This window comes from Mustela putorius, unplaced genomic scaffold (assembly GCF_011764305.1).
Source record: "Mustela putorius furo isolate JIRA1106 unplaced genomic scaffold, ASM1176430v1.1 tig00000129_pilon_pilon_pilon, whole genome shotgun sequence".
Classification (NCBI taxonomy): Eukaryota; Metazoa; Chordata; class Mammalia; order Carnivora; family Mustelidae; genus Mustela; species Mustela putorius.
In genome coordinates, this window is record NW_025421290.1 from 6,752,217 (window position 1) to 6,770,363 (window position 18,147).

Here is an 18,147-nt window from a genome sequence, read left to right on the forward strand (position 1 = left end):
CATTTAATGAGTCTAGCAGCAGACCCGTTGAAGTGCAACTGAATGTAACAGGACAAGAACCTCTCTGGCGATGACACTGTCCGAGCCTGGTTGGGCTCTCAGCTCAGGTTTCAGATGGGGGTATGTATTGCTGAGAGCTGTGTAAGCGACATATTAGATTCTGTGACCATGACTCAAGTTTGGAAGAGGTTTAAGAAAAGTATTTATTCTTTAGCTAGTCATTTGAGTGTTGCCTGTCTCCCATAACATTTTAAATTCAGTATGGGCAGGAATATATGCCTCACTTGCCTTTATACCAAGACCCTAATGTCTGGCACATGTGGGTTTCCTCTGGATGTTAGTGACATACTCCTGGACCATGTTAATGCCTTCACAACACTACTGGTCCCCAACTCCCATCTTCTCGTCCATCTTTCCACCTTCCCTTCCTACCTTGCTCCTCCTTTGTTCACAGATTGGACAGAAGGTCTGGCTCCTCCATGACACTTCATCTCTATTCTTTGGACTCTCCATAGCACTCAGTACCTTGAACCACACCCCTCTCCCATGTGGCTTCTGGACCTCGCTTTCAGGTGGTTTTTGTTTCTTGAGGGATTCTTCTCAGGTTCCTCTTTAAATGTGTTTTCCCCTGAGCCCTGTCCCAGGTTCTTGGCTCCATTTCCCACTCTCTACATCTTCCCTGTGTTCTCCACCCAAATTCATACAACTCAGACTTTTGCTTCTATCTCCCAAACTCTTATCTATTATAAGACATCTCCACTAGTATAGCCCACAGGTACCCTGAACTCAACATGACCAAGACTGGAAGGACAGCATCTTGTCTCCAAACAGCATTCCTATCTTATTAAAAGGTATCAGTACCTTTAAGCCAGAAGCCTGCAAGTCATCCTGGAATCCTCCATTTCATGTGATAGTCGCTCTGATTGAGATATTGCCATCTGAATATGTGACAAACTTAACCCCCTCTTCAAACTGTTCATCATGGCATGTCATTATTTGGTGACCCTCAGGTGAAATTTGCTCCTGCTGCTGTTTCTTCTCCAAGCTGGTCTGAATTAGTTGCCCTATTTCCGGGATCCAAAAGCACCAATAGTAGCCAGTCCCTTCTTCTATTATTGAACTTATGATTAGATCTTTTTAACGATTTTATGTATTTATGTATTTATTTATTTATTTATGTGTTTGAGAAAGAGAGGAGAGAGTATGAGTGGGGCAGAGCAGAGGGAAAGGGAGAAGCAGATGCCCCACTGAGCAATGAGCTCAGCGCAGGGCTTGATCCCAGGACTGCAGGATGATGACCTGAGCCAAAGATGGACACTTAACCAACTGAGCCACCCATGTGCCCCATGACTAGATATTTTAATCATGGGTTTTCTTCTTCATCTTATTCTTGTTTCTATACTAGGCTGTGATTTACTTCAGGGCAAAAACCTTGTCTTAACAATTTTGGAATCTCCAGCAACTGGCACACATAGGACCTCGCACACGGTAGTTTTGAAATCGGTGTTTGTTGCACAAATGATTTGACAAATGGCTGACAACATTTTTAAACTATAAAAATTCATCGATACATTTTGATTCAAATGGAAAAGAGAAAAAAAGCCACCTGTAGTCTTACTACCCAAACTGAACTACAGTCACATTTAAGGTTGATTTTTTGTTTTGTTTTATAGTTTTATTTTGTTTTGTTTTGTTTTTGAGAAAGACAGCATAAGGGAGGGATAGAGGGAGAGAGTGAGAGAGGGAATCTCAAGCAGGTTCCACGCCCAGTGTGGGGCTCCATCTCAGGACCCTGAGACCATGATGTGGGCTAAATGAAGAGCTGGATGCTTAACCAACTGAGCCACTCATTACCCCTTATTTCAGTAATTTTTATCTTTACTTCTATGGATAAGATTTATTTTTACCTAAGTATAGATAAACTGTACTTATAATTTTGAATTCTACTTTTCCACTAAGAATACCATAACTTTTTTATATTGTTAAATATTTTTTCCAGCCTTATTGAGATATAATTGACACATAACATTGTATAAGTTTAGGATGTCCAATGTGGTGACTGGAAATACTTATATATTGCAAAGATGGTTACCACAATAAGGTAACCATCACCTCCCACAATTATATTGTGTGAATGTGGTGAGAACATTTAAGATCTACTTTCTTAGCAACTCCCAATACATAATACAGTTTTATTAACTACAGTCACCGTGTTGTACATTAGGTCCCTAGAACTTATTCCTTTTCTAACTAGAAGTTTGTATGATCTGACCAACGTTTTTCCCATTTCCCCTACTTCCCAGCTCCTGGCAATCACTGTTCTACTCTGTTTTTATGAGCTTGACTTCTTTAGATTCTCTGTATAAATGACATCATATAGAATTTGTCTTTTTCTGTTTGACTTATTTCACTTAGCATAATGCCCTCTAAGTCCATCCCCATTGTTTTAAGTGGCAGTATTTCCTTCTTTTTTTCAGCTAACAATATTCCTTTGAATGTGTGTGTGTGTGTGCGCGCTCACGCGTGGGCCCTCGCATGTGTGTGTTTTGGGGAACCTCCATACTGTTTTCCACAGTGGCTATCCTGATTTACATTCCCACCAACAGTGCACAAAGGTTCCCTTTCCCCTACATCCTTATCAACATTTGTTATCTCTTATCTTTTTGATAACAGTCATTCTGACAGGTGCGAGTTTTGATTTGCATTTCGCTGATGATGAGTGATGTTGAGCGTATTTTCATGTGTCTGTTGGCCATTTGTATATCTTCTTTGGAAGAATGTCTATTCAGATCCTCAGCTCATTTCAAAATTGATTATTTGTTTTTATTAAAATATATGAATTCCTTATATGTTTTAGATATTAACCCCTTATAACATATATGGTTTGCAAATATTTTCTCTTATTCCATAGGTTGCCTTTTCATTTTGTTGATTCTTCTGCTGTGCAGAACCTTTTCTAGCTTGAGGTAGTCAATCATAATTTTTTATATTGGTCATGGTATCATGAAAAAACATTTTTCTTTCTTTTTTTTTTTTAAGATTTTATTTATTTATTTAACCGACAGAGATCACAAGTAGGCAGAGAGGCAGGCAGAGAGAGAGGAGGAAGCAGGCTCTCTGGCGAGCAGAGAGCCTGATGCGGGGCTTGATCCCATGACCTGAGCCGAAGGCAGAGGCTTTAACCCACTGAGCCACCAAGGCGCTCCACATTTTTGTTTCTTATTAAAAGCAGATGCCTACTGACAGTTGATACTTTCATCATTTCAGAAAGTATAAAGATTAAGTAACAATCAACCATAATCCCACTACTCAGAGGTACAGTTAATATTTCACATGTTTTATTATACTCACTAAAAATTAATTCTCCATGCCTGAACTACATTTTAAACTGCTGCAGTTTCCTTTAATTATTATGAAATCAAAAACATTTTCTTTGTCATTTGAAATATTTCCCAAATATTTTTTAATAACTGCATAATAGTCTATTATATGGTTGCTCCCTAATTTCCTTAACTGCTCCACTAATGTAGGACCTAAAGGCTATTGGTTATTTGTTAGAAATTATTGTAAATAACATAACATTCTTATACATATACTTGTGTGTGGTTCATAATGTAAATTCCTAGCAGATGAACTGACCTGTAAAAACATATGAATATTTTAAAGGCATTTGATACATCTTGTCAAAATGCCTTCCAAAAAGTTTTGACCTGTTCATTCTCCTACAAATAAGAGGAGGCATTTCTTGCTGCCTCTCCCTCAACACTAGGTAGGCAGTTATTCTCCAACAGACTGACAATTTTTTTTAAATGTGATTTTACTGTTGCCTTAATTCTTATTACTTCCATTGCTGATGAGGGTAAAACTTCAACATTTTTTAAATAGTCATTTATAGGGGGAGGCTATGCATGTTAATAGGGGAAGGCTATGTATGGGAACTCTCTGTAACTTCTTAATTTTATTGTGAACCTAAAACTACTCTAAAAAATAAATCTTTAAATATTGAAAATAGACAAAAAGAAAATAAAATGACCACTTATAAATAAACTTCTTTTATAAATTACTTCTTCATATTTTGGGGATGCTAGTTTTTTATAGAAATATTACAATTTTCCTATTGATTTAAATGTTTTCTATATAAAATATTTGCTTTATTGCTATTTTCACTATTTTTGCTTGTTGTTTACTCATTAATTTTGTTAATAATTTTACTTACATGTAGATTTTGCTGTTTATGTAGTCAATTCAGTATTCTCGTTTATGATTTTTTTCAGTTGATTTTAACCTTTTCTAGCAAGGGCTTTCCTAGCCATAAATCAGATAAATCTTTAGCTATCTTTCCTTCTAGTATTTTTATGTTTTTGATGGACTCATATTTAATGCTTTTATTCACTTGAATTTATTTTGGCACGTCATGTGAAGAAAAGATCCAACTTGATTTTTTTTCTCCCAAGAGTTAAGCAGTTGGGTAAACATCATTTTCAATAATAAAAAATTCTGCATTATATGGCATTTCAAGACAAGATTGACAAAAGGAAGTTGAGATAATGTTTCTGATTAAATAAAGCCTTAGAATGTAATTTGGAACATGAGTGAAGGGTATGGAGGAGGATGCGGGGGCAGTTTGAGGCCAAGTATGAGACAGGCCTTGGAAACAGGAAGGGTCTCATTTCTGCAAGTATCTTCAGGCTGGTGCAGGTGCAGATAGAAAGAGCAGGCATGTACTTTATAGAACCTCTCAACCCCAGGAGCCTTCACACATAACAGGATTCCTTGAGCAATGCCTCCATCCTTGTAGAGGCCTAGAAATACAATAAGTGAGAATAAAAGCAGATGAGAAAGATATTATTTTAATTTTCACTACTTCATACCCCAAGCCCCATCCTGACCTTATGTTAAACAATGACTCCTATCTCTACAATTTGCTAAATGTATTAAAGCCTATAGGAATGCTGTATAAACGGAAGGCAGATCTGTCTGTGAAAATCCGGGCTGTTATCATTAAGATGTGCAATTCACCTGTATATTCAAAAGTTGGGGTGATTTTTCCAGTAGGAAAGGAATCACTGATGAGGTGATTCCATTCACCACGGAAGAGGATCAAGAGGGTCTGTGCAAATGACAGGGACTGCCTTCACTTAATAGATCCAGATTTTGTTGGGAAACTCAAGTACAACACTTAGCATCACTTGCCAAGGACCTCTGTGTAATTTGGTAGGCCAGGCAAGCTGACGTGCCCACGCATAGTACTGGGAAATTTGCCCTGTGCCCTTTTTAGTCATTATAACAGAAAGACTTAACTTCTTACAATATCAGCACTGTCATTTTGCAGAATTGAGTGCATCAGCAAAAAAGGAAAAAAAAAAAAGAGAGAGAGAGAGAGATTGATAATTTGCAGCTGCACAGACAAGAGCATACACATACATGTTTGGCTCGGCCTTACTGATGAGATCTTGACTTGGAAAAGAAACAGTTTTGTAATTCATACAATTTAAAAACCAGACCAGAAAACATCACTAAATAAGGAGTGGTCACAGAAACATAACAAATCCTTAGGTTACCCAGCCACAGCTTATATACAAACTATCCAGACTCTTCTCTAAAAAAATGACGGAATGTTCAAGCAGTACGGAATTCAAACCACATTGTTGTGCAACTCCCTTGTCTTACATTTTGAGGTTTTTATCTTGATTTTATGGTGCTTTTTACCATTTACTAGTTGTCTACTAATCACCATTTCTTAGCTTTCTTTCCCAGCCAGGTTACAGGTCCCTTGAGCACAAAGGCTGCATCATCTTCATTGTGTGGCTCTCCAGCCTAAGGAGGGCCTCATGAGTGAAAGATGCTCAGTAAATGCTGGAGATGGTCCTGATGCTTTACTCACATCCTTCAGTTCAGTCCCAGACAGAAAATACTACAAGCATTTATTCCATGCTGTTGAAGAGCCCTAAAGGATGGACAGACAAGCTTTAACCATAGTTAATATATGATGATGGCAAAAATAACTGGTATCTGGCAAAAGAAAAAAAAAATGATTTGACTATCTTATCATTCAAAAAGCATGATCTAATTTGTGGGTTATCCAGACCCCTGGCTTTCCTCTCCTTTGTGAAGAGGAAGTGAAAACAGAGGAATGCAGACTTTTCAGTCTGGGCATTAATGGCCAACTCCTCCTATCAGTCTGGTCAGATGCAGGGTTGACCATCTTCATGAACTACTGGAAGCTCCCAGAAGTCTCTTCCCTGTGTGTGCAAAATAAATGAGTCTGGAGCTGGGGGGACAGGTGGTTATTTTTTATACCATATTTGAAAGTGTTTACTAAGTTTATAGTAGTAATGTCTACAATAGCCAAAGACAATTATTATATGATCTCCCTGATAGGAATTTGAGAGACAGGGCAGGGTGTTGTGGGAGGAAGGAGGGAAAAAATGAAACAAGATGGGACCAGGGAGGGAAACAAGATTAAGAGACTCTTAATCTTAGGAAACAAACTAAGGGTTGCTTGGGGGGGTGGGTAGGGAGAGGGTGGTGGGGTTATGGTGGTTGGGGAGGGTAATGTGCTATGGTGAGTGCTGTGAAGTGTGTAAGACTGATGATTCACAGACCTGTAGCCCTGGGACAAATAATACATGCTAATTAAAATAAGTAAGTAAATAATTAAAAGTTATTCCTCCTTGGAGATAAAAAAAAAAAAAAGATGGAAATTTGGTACAGTGGTGATTTAAGAACTGAGTTGGTCACTTCTTTAAAATATAATTTTATCAAGGTAAAATAATCTCACTTTAGAGCATTTCCATCACCTCAAAAACTTTCCTCATGCCCATTTACAGTTCATCACTGCTCTCATCCCCCAGCGCTAGGCAACTACTGATCTGCTTTTGTTTGTATAAATCTGCCTTTTCTAAACACTTCATATAAATGGAATCAGACATACAATATACAGTTTCTGAGTCTGGCCTTCCTCACTTAGGATAATGTTTTCAAGTTTTATCCTTGTTGTAGCATAAATCAGTGGTTCTTTCATTTTAATTGCTGACTATTATTCCATTGTATGGATTTGCCATATTCTGTTTATTCACCAGTTGATGGATATTTGAAAAGTTTCCATTTGAGGCTATTATGAATAATTCTCCTATAAACATTCACATCTACATCTTTATGTGGACCCATGTTTTCATTTCTCTTATAAAGATTCCTAGGAGTGGAATTGCTAGATCATTTGGTAAGTTTATGTTTGACTTTTTAAGAAACTGCCAAACTGTTTTCCAAAGGGACTGTATCATTTTACATTCCTGCCAGCAATGCATAAAAGTTCCAATTTCTTCACATCCTCACCAACAATGTGATATTATTATTGTAGTCATTTTAGTGGGTGTGTAATGGTATCTCATTGTGGTTTTTAATTTGCATTACCCTATGACCCATGCTGTTGAGCCTCTTTTCATGTTCTTCTTTCCATGTGTATATATTCTCTGGTGAAATGTCTATTCACATCTTTTGATTATCTTCTTATTACTGAATTGTAAAAGTTCTTTATATATTCTTGATACAAGCCCTTTACAGGTACCTGAATTGTAAATATTTTCTTTCAGTCTGTGGCTTCTGTTTTAACTTTCTAAATGGTGTCTTTTGAAACACAAACGTTCTTGATTTGGTAAGGTCCCAATTTAATAGTTTTTTCTTTTAAATGCCATGCTTTTGATGTCAACTATTTTTATATTGTGTCAAAATAAGAAATTTTATAAAGAAAACATTGAGCATCATATGCATAATATGTAATTTTATATGAATGTACAGTTTGATATTAGATGAAGTTAATGTTCTTTTTTTTTAAATATTTTATTTATTTATTTGACAGAGAGAAATCATAAGTAGATGGAGAGGCAGGCAGAGAGAGAGGGAAGCAGGCTCTCTGCTCAGCAGAGAGCCCGATGCGGGACTCGATCCCAGGACTCTGAGATCATGACCTGAGCTGAAGGCAGCGGCTTAACCCACTGAGCCATCCAGGCACCCCTGAAGTTAATGTTCTGAGGAAAGTTAGCACCAAAGCTCTCTCTGCCGTCCCTCCTAAATTACTCTGTACTTTGCATAAAAGCAACAGTAGCACTCTGCTGTAAATTAGTGGTAAGGTTTTTGACAGCCATGATGAAAGAAATCCACTGTATATCACCGATCCCTGAAGACTCATTCTGACACCTGGGCCACAGTACTGGTAAAGTCACACTTCCTAAGCCAAGGTTTATTTAATTGTATTGGGCAAACAAAACTATACAGACACTCTTTTGTCTGCCTTGCTGGTTTCCTTCCTGGACTGTGCTTCCTGTGTGTGTTTTTGTCATTTTCCTTCTTCTTTTTTTTCCCCTGCCTCTGCTGGAGTTGTCACCATGTGAATAGGAGACCCTCAAATCCCCAGATAACAGGATTCCCAAAGGGTTGCTGAATTTGTTGTTTCTTCATTGTGCTGACAGGAGCTATGTGCCTGACTTTTGTTGAACCGTAAATATGTGTTGGAAGCCAAAGTATCAATAATATAATGCCTTATGCCTCTGAGGCATTGGTGCTTCGCACAGTGAACAAAGAAGTTATGTTTTAGAAATAAAGAGAAGTGTGGTGTTGACAGTGTATGCAGAGTCCTTTGTCACATGGCAAGGCAGGAGGGAAAAAGAAAAAAAAAAATTAAGACCAAGAATTCTGAATACCAAATTCAAAAGCCTCTAAAGGAAGCAGCTGGGAGGATTTACTCCTATTTTTGAGTCAGCCATCAGTGGGCAGCAAGGGCTGAGAAATGGTAGCTGGGATGTATCTGAGAGAGCAGCCAAAAAAGGAGGCAGAGGCAGAGTCTAGAAGGATGAGGAGCTGGAGCAGAGGGTGCAGAGCCAGCAGAGGGGAAGGCAAAGGTGTGTGGAAAGAGCATGTAATTAATGGTGCTAAATGCGGGGGAAGTGAGGTGATTGTGTGGCCAGATGGAAGTGGTTGACCTTGAAATGGAGTAGGGGTGCATCCTCTGAGATGAAGGAATAAAAGAAAGGGTGTGACTGATGAAGTTCTAGAACATAAGTGAGGTTCGGTGGGATGAGGTCCAGAGCCGATGACCAAGAAAGAATTCTTGAGATATCTTTGGTGCAAAACGATGGTTTTTTTAAAGCATGGGGACAGGACCCGTGGGCAGGAAGAGCTGCTGCTCTTTTATGGGGTTACAGGTTATGTACCCTGGAGTTGGGGGGAGGCAAGGAAAAGGGAGGTTTCAACCGAACTTTCATATGCTAAAGAGGACCTACAAAGATACCTGATGCAGGAGGAGGTTGGCATAGGAGGCCTTGCAGGTGTCAAGGTTGTTTTTCACTTTTAGCAAGCCATTAACATGAAGATAGTTGGGAGATTCTTAAAGAACATCACATTTGTCCCACCCAAGAGAGGGGGTGAGGGGGAGATTGCGAGGTGTCAGCCTTTTGCTTTATCCTCAGCCAGCCTTCTGCTCCCTCCTCATGACTACAGATACATTTGTTATTTGGATAGAGTATAAAATTGAAAGAGATCATTCCTGATGGAATCAATTTTACTTGATGAAGTAGAAGATCACCTGAAGCGTTCACAAAGGGATATTAGAATGGTGACGTTTTGAAATTATTATTGTTAATTATTAATAATGGTTATTATAGTGAGGAAGATGGAGACTAGAGAGAACCAAGAAGAAGTTAAAAGCCAATGAGTGAGCACAACTAGGGTGAGCTGTAGAATGAGAAAGCTATGTGGTTTTCTCCAGCCACACTTGATGGCTCGCATTTAGGAAAATGAGCAAATGGATTGACTGACACGGGTTTCCTGAGGGAGGAGGCCCACACAAGGATACAGGGGAATATCCAGGCAGGAGGTCTAGTCTGAATGATCAACCATATAGATGAGGATGGGTAGGAGAGGAGGGGAAGACAGAAGGTCTTGATGCCAGCTATTTACAGGCTTACCTATATACACAGCCTCACCTTAGGATGCCTTAAAAACTTCAAAGCCCAAGCTATATTTCAGGTGAATTAAATCAATCTCAGAGCATGGGATCCAGACACAAACATCCCTCCTTTTCAAAGTTCCCCAGGTAATTCTGATATGAAGGTAATTTGCGAACCATGGGGCACATACACTAGCACAGTGTTCTCAAAAGTGTGGCCCCCAAACCAGCACATCAGCATCACCTGGGAATTTGTTAGAATGCAAATTCTTTTTTTTTTTTTAAAGATTTTATTTATTTATTTGACAGAGAGAGATCACAGGTAGATAGAGAGGCTGGCAGAGAGAGAGAGAGAGAGAGAGGGAAGCAGGCTCCCCGCCGAGCAGCCGAGCAGCCGAGCAGAGCGCCCGATGTGGGACTCGATCCCAGGACCCAGAGATCACGACCCAAGCCGAAGGCAGCAGCCTAACCCACTGAGCCACCCAGGCGCCCCTAGAATGCAAATTCTTGATCCCCACCTCAGACCTATCGAGTCAGGCATTCTGGGGTTGGGGTTCAGCAATCTGTCTTAACAAGCCCTCCAGGTGATTCTCATCTTGTTCAAGTTTGACGAATGCTGAATTAGGAGGAAAAGGAATGTTGGTCTTGATAATCCCTTGGAGAGCAGAGATAGGGAGAGAGCTAGAAGGACTGGTATCCTTTCCTGCCAAGCATTTCCAGGCTGTAACTAGCTCAGCTTTGATGCTGGTGTTTTGGATAATCAACCACACGTATGTTTAAGTATCCCAGAATTCTGTCGGATTTGGGCGCGGTGAGAACACTCACTATATAGGCCACATGCATAGATTTTCAGTGTTTACGGGAGATAGAAAACAGTCCCATCAAGAGGCATAAACCTGGGGCGTCTGGGTGGCTCAGTGGGTTAAGCCGCTGCCTTTGGTTCGGGTCATGATCTCAGGGTCCTGGAATCGAGTCCCGCATCGGGCTCTCTGCTCAGCAGGGAGCCTGCTTCCTCCTCTCTCTCTCTGCCTGCCTCTCTGCCTACTTGTAATCTCTCTGTGTCAAATAAATAAATAAAATCTTTAAAAAAAAAAAAAAAAAAAAAAGAGGCACAAACCTGGGCAGAGTTTAGAAATGGTGGAGGAGCAGCACCTGGGAGCCGGGGGAATCCTGACTTCAACCCCTGCCTCCACACCTGGAGGAGAAACAGCGGCCTCCACAGGAGACAGTAGCCAGAGACCTCGCACCTTTGGGAGAAGGTAGGCTTCGGGAGAGGGTAGGCTTTGGTTGATGGCGGTGGAATAATATTGTCAAGAAAAAAAACGGGGAAGCACTTTCTGTGGAATGGTGCCTACAGAGAGCACGGTAGGAAGGGTGGAAAGTTTGGAGAAAGGGGTTGGGAGTTGGGGGAGCCGACTAGGGAAACATAAAGCTATAGAAGACAAAAGAACAATGCTGGATAGATTTTGGTGTCTAGAAGGGTGGGGGAAGAGGGCCGGTTCCATTTGCCTTTGGGGCAGTGGCCATGATTACCTTATCAGTATGACCCGCCTCAGTAAAAAACGACTAGCTTCCTGGGACGCCTGGGTGGCTCAGTTGGTTAAGCAGCTGCCTTCGGCTCAGGTCATGATCCCAGCATCCTGGGATCGAGTCCCACATCGGGCTCCTTGCTCCGCAGGGAGCCTGCTTCTCCGTCTGACTCTGCCTTCCACTCTGTCTGCCTGTGCTCGCTCTCGCTCGCTCTCTCTGACAAATAAATAAAATCTTAAAAAAAAAAAACAAAAAACGACTAGCTTCCTCAGCTTGAATTATTTGGTGCCTTCAGGGATGATGGTCCCAAAGAGTCCTGTCATTACCCCCCAGGGGGCTGAGTCAGCATGTGGTGAAAGCCACAGGCCTGGGGAAGGCTGCCTCATGGCGGGTGGAGCACTGCAGGCCGCCGGAGGACACGTGGAGGTGGATGGGTGATGGTTGGGCCTGGTCTTCGATTCACTCTTTCATCTGGGAGACTTTCCTCCTTCCCAGAGCTCTGGGTCTTCCACCAGCAGAGATGTGCCCGCCTGAAAATGCTTCCAGGCCCCAGTTGTTATCATGAAGGAAAGCCAAATCAGAAGACCTTGAACACTTTTAGATATCGCTTCTCCTGGCTCTGACTGATAAGGGAGACGGGAGGAGAAAGAGAGGAAGGAATAAATCAAGATGATAACAAAAGCGGAAGAAAACAGATCCTTTTTGCTGGGCTCAGAAGTTTGGCTTATGATCTCTCTGTGACTCACAACATTCTGGAATGAATCATAGGCACGTATGAATGAAGTATTCGTACAGCTTAGTTTATGGACCAACGATTACTTGGGCTGATCCAAGGCCAAACTGTGAAGCTGGTGAAATTTGTTTCTGATTGTGCTCCATTTGGGGGCCATTTTTTCTCCTCTGGAAATGCTTCTTGGGTTTTTCTCTCCCTATAGTCAGTCCCACGCCCACCCGAGCCTCTCAGGGCTAGAGACAGCACGGAGGGTTATCCTCATCCTCCTACCTAACGTTTTGACATGCAGTTATTACAGACCCCCACTCTCTGAAGGCTCTTAGCCTGTTGTCACACTCCTCAAATGCTCCTATTACAATTCTTGGGATTGTCAAGATCCACAATGGTGAGACTTTCAGTTGCTTGGATTTAGGAATAACCTTCATAATGTGGACCAACTGATAAGGCCAAGACACTGACCATCAGCCAGAACAGACCCCGCCTCTGGAAAGCGTGAGGGTGCATCCTGCCCACCCAGCCTTGCCCTCCTCCCATGGTCCTCTCCACCCTGCCTCAACTGTCCACTCCCATGGGTATATTCTGGACTTGTCATTGCCATTAACAATGACCCCTTCTCCATCCCAGCCACCATCTGCTGAACTTTCAGCTTCTCTCTCCCACTCTAAACTTCTTTAATTCCAGCAGCCCTTTGACACACCTACAGGCTATGTCCTACCCCCTTTTCTAGATCCCTCCACCCCTCATTCCCTCATTTTTTTTAAAGATTTTATTTATTTTTCTGACAGAGAGAGATCACAAGTAGGCAGAGAGGCAGGCAGAGAGAGAGGAAGGGAAGCAGGAGCCCCACTGAGCAGAGAGCCCAATGAGGGACTCGACCCCAGAACCCTGGGATCATGACCCAAGCTGAAGGCAGAGGCTTTAACCCACCAAGCCCCCCAGATGCCCCTTATTCCCTCATTTTATCTAGCTCACATTCTACAGCACATCATCCTTATCCCTCGAGTTCCTCTCACTCGCTTCTCGCTCCAGTGTACTCAGGTGACAGCTCTCATCCTCGTGAAACTCCCCTCCTCCCCCACTACAGACTCACGTTTGCATCGCTATTTAATACCATCTTAAAAACAAAAACCCTATCTTGATCCCACATCACCCTCCAGCCACTGAGCCATTCCTCTGCCCTCTTTTATAGTAAAATTCCTTGAAAGAGTTGTCAGTCTTCACTGTCCTATTTCTTTCCTCCTGTTCTCTGTGGAACTCAGTCTTACCAGGATTTCCCTTCCACCATGCCCACAAGGCTGCTCTCATCAGGACCCCCAGCGACCTCCACTGCAAAATTCAATGGGCAGTTCTCAGTGTTCATCTTATTTGCTTGATAGGTAGCATTTCTTAACTAATGACTCCCCTCTTCTTGAAGCACTTTCTTCTTCTTGAATTCCAGGATTCCATACTTGTCTGGTTTTCCCCTCTATCATTAGCCATTCGTTCTCAGAGCCCTTTACCGGTTTGTTCCCATCGTCCCAACTTCTGAATGGGGCTGCACTTAGCGCTCAGGCTTTAGACCTCTATGTACATCAGTCTCTTACTGAGCTCATTTCTTTTCATGGCTTTAATTGCCATCTTTTCCTTGATGTTTCCAATTTTATATTTCTAGCAAAGACCTTTCACCTGAACTCTAGCCCCACATGCCAACTGCCTATTGAACATCTCTGCTTGATAGACAACCCGTGTCTCATGTTTGCCAGGTTCAAAATGGAACTCCTTACCTTCGGACGGTTCCTCCTACAATTCTTCCAGCTCAATAAATAGCAACTATAACTACTTTACCAATTACTCAGGCCAAAAATCATAGAGTCATCCATATATCTTCTTTTTACTCCTAGACTCTACATCTTATCCATCAGCAAACTTCAATATATATCCAGGAGTTAGCCAATTCTCATCACTCCAGTGACTTTCACTGTGGTCCAAGCTGCCAATGCTTCTTACTTGAGTTATTGCAATAGCTTCTTAATCAGTCTCCTTACTTTCATTTTTGCTCCTCCTCCATTCAAGTTTCAATACAGCAGCCAAAGTGATTCTTTTCAAACATTCAATGGCAAAGCTCCTCCTCTAGAAACTTCCCCAAGGGACCCATTTCCCTGAACGCAAGAGCTAAATATTTAATATGGTTGACAAGGCCCTACAACGCCATGTGTTTCTTGCCCCCTACGCTTCTCTGACTTGAGTGCTTCTACTCTTTCTTTTGCTCATGCCATGCGGTGGCCTCCTTATGACTCCTCAGATGTATCAAGAGTGTTTTGGCTTCAAGGCCTGTGTACTTGCTTTTCTTTCTGCCTGGAATGCTCATCCTCCAGACATCTGCTTTGTTAGTTCCCCAACTCTGAACAATCATTTAACGCCAACAGCTTTATTGTAATATTTCCAGGAACCACTGTACGTAACATTTCAACTTATCTCCTCATCCTCGGCTCTGGCTCTTCTTACCCCTCTTTGTTTTTTTTTTTTTTTTTAATATTTTCCCAATACCTAACCACCATCCAACACATGTATTTATTTGTTTGTTTATTGTATGTGTTCCTTAATAGAATATAATCTTCATGGGGCTAGGACAGAGATTGTTATCTGTTTAGATACCTGTGTTGTCCTCCGTACTTAGAAGTGTCTGGCACATATTGTGTGTCCAATAAATATTTTCTCAATGAATGGATGAATACAGGTGAAAAGAACAATAAGGGAAGCCAGCATATATAAAACCTAGACCACCAGTATCAGAAACCACAATCCATTAGAAGTATTATAGTAAAAGGGGTCACAAGAGAGTACTATGTTGCATAAGCAACCAATCCTATGAGAAGGAAGGGAGGAACTAATTTCCTTTTAGCAACAAGATATTATCTGGTACTTTTTCCTCCTCATCTCATGGCCAGTAGGGAAGTGAACCTCAAATGTTAATCTAAACTCAGACTTAATATAAATCTGGAGAAGTCCTAATATAATTGAACTACCTCACGGCCAATGCCAACATAGTATCCCATTTGAAAGAAATCAGTCTAATATCTAAAAAGGAATTTATACTTTTCTTCCAGTTTTATTGAGGTGTAATTGACACACAACACTGTATAAGCGTAAGACGTGCAGCATAATGATTTGACATGTATATATATTTTGAAATGAATACCATGATAAGGTTTAACATCCATTACTTAGTGCAGTTATAAATTTTTTCCCTTGTTATGAGAACTTTTAGGATCCACTTTCTTAGCAACTTTCAAATATACCATACAACATTTTTAACTACTTTCATCCCCAGTACTTACTTATCTTATAACTGGAAGTTTGTACCTTTTGATCATCTTTACCCAATACCCCCCTTCCTCAGCCTTCTGCTTCCGGTAACCACAAATCTGATTTTTGTATCCATTAGTTCACTTTTTTTTTTTTTTAAATATTTTACATGTCCGTGAAATCATATTCTATTTGCCTCTGTCTGTCTTATAGCATAATGCTCTCAAGGTCCATTCATGTCACAAATAGCAGGATTTCCTTCTTTTGAATGGCTGAATAATATTCCTCTGTGTGTGTGTGTGTGAGAGAGAGAGAGAGAGACAACTTATTTATCCACTCATCCATTAATGGACAATTGGGTTGTTTCCATGTCTTGGTTATTATAAGTAACGTTACTGTGAACATGAGGATGCAGTTATCTCTTTTCTGTTGTGATTTAATTTCCTACTGGTATATACCCAGAAGTGGAATTACTGGATCAAAGGATAGTTTTATTTATAATTTTTTGAGGAACTTCCATACTGTTTTCCATAGGGACTGTACCAATTCACATTCCCATCAAGAGTGCACAAGGGTTCCCTTTTCTCCGTATCCTTACAGACATTTATTATCTCTTACCTTGTTGATGACAGCCATTCTAACAGTATAAGATGACATCTCATTGTGGTTTTGATTTGCATTTCTTTGATGATTAATGGTATTGAACATCTTTTCATGTACCTGTTGGCCATTTGAATATCTTCCTTAGAAAAATCTATTCAGGCTACTTTGTCCATTTTTTAATTGGAATGGTTTGTTTTGTGTGGTGATTGAGTTATATGAGTTCTTTATATATCTTGGATGTTAGCCCTGAATCAGAAATATGATTTGCAAATATTTTCTTTCTTTTCATAGGCTGTCTTTTCACTTTGTTGATGGTTTCTTTTGCTGTGCAGAAGCTTTTTAGTTTGACATAGTCTCACTTGTTTATTTTTATTTTCTTGCTCATGCTTTAGGTCTCATATCCAAAAAATCATTGCCAAGATTGATGTCAAGAAGTTTACCCCCATGTGTTCTTCTAGAATTTTTATAGTATCAGGTCTTATACTTATGTCTTCAGTATATTCTGAATTAATTTTTGAAAGTGGCATAAGCCAGGGGTCTGGTTTTATTCTTTTACATGTAAATACCTAATTTTCCCAGGACCATTTATTGAAGAGACTGTCTTTTCTCCATTGAGTATTCTTGGCTCCCTTAGCAAATATTAGTTGACTGTATAAGCATGGGTTTATTTCTGGGCTTTTCATTCTTCTGCTCCATTGATCTATGTATCTTTTTTTTTTTTAATGCCAGTATCTTACTGTCTTAATTACCATAGCTTTATCATATAGTTTGAAATCAAGAAGTATAACACCTTGTTCTTACTTCTTATTGTTCTTATTTCTCAAGAATGTGTTGGCTATTTGAGATCTTTTGTGATTCCATAAGAATTTTAGGATTGTTTTTCCAAAATAATATTTAAATCTTTACTGAAGACTCATTAAGAGATACGAAGTAGAATTTACTACACAACATGTGGCATAATTCCTAAAGAATTCCTAAAGAATTCTCTTCCCTGTTGAAAGCATTATTTTTAAAATTAAAAACACAATTCTTTTTTTTTTAAAGAATTTTATTTATTTATTTGACAGAGATCACAAGGAGGCAGAGAGGCAGGCAGAGAGAGAGAGGAGGAAGCAGGCTCCCCACTGAGCAGAGAGCCTGATGCGGGTCTCGATCCCAAGACCCTGAGATCATGACCTGTGCTGAAGGCAGAGGCTTTATTTAACTCACTGAGCCAGCCAGGCACCCCTAAAAACACAATCCTTATACAAGTACATAGTGAGCGTATGTCAGAGTTTTATTTTAACTCATTAAGATGATGATGAAGCCATTCAAAAATGATAAGAGAATATAATGTATATGTAGTTTAGTGAAAGGAAAAATGAATGAATGTAGGAAGAAAATTGTTAGATACAAAACTAGTTTATTTCTTAGGGACAAATTAAACCATTATCTTTGGAGTAGTCTTTTCTACTTTCAGAAGTAATTTGCATCTCTATGGGGCAAAAATTATTTTCTATAGGTGTCTTCATCAACTCAGGCTGTCCTAAAAAAAAAAAAAAAAAAGTCATAGATTGGGTGACCTAAACAACAGAAATTTATTCTCTCAAAGTCCTAGAAGCTGGGAAGTCTAAGATCAAGGTGTCAGCATGATCAGTTTCTGATATGATCTCTCTTCCTGACTTGAGGATGACCACCTTCTCTTCCCCATATCCTCAGGTGGCAGAGAGATGGAAGGCAAATTTTTCTGTCTTTTCTATTTGTTTTGTTTTGTTTGGTTGTTGTTGTTGTTTTTTTTTTTAATCCCCCCTGGGGTCTCTTCTTATAATGGCACTAATTGCATCAGAGGCACTCCTCACCCCCCTGCATGATCTTTTTTTTTTTTTTTAAAGATTTTATTTATTTATTTGACAGAGAGAGATCACAAGTAGACAGAGAGGCAGGCAGAGAGAGAGATAGAGGGAAGCAGGTTCCCTACTGAGCAGAGAGCCCGATGTGGAACTCGATCCCAGGACCCTGAGATCATGACCTGAGCCAAAGGCAGTGGCTTAACCCACTGAGCCACCCAGGCGCC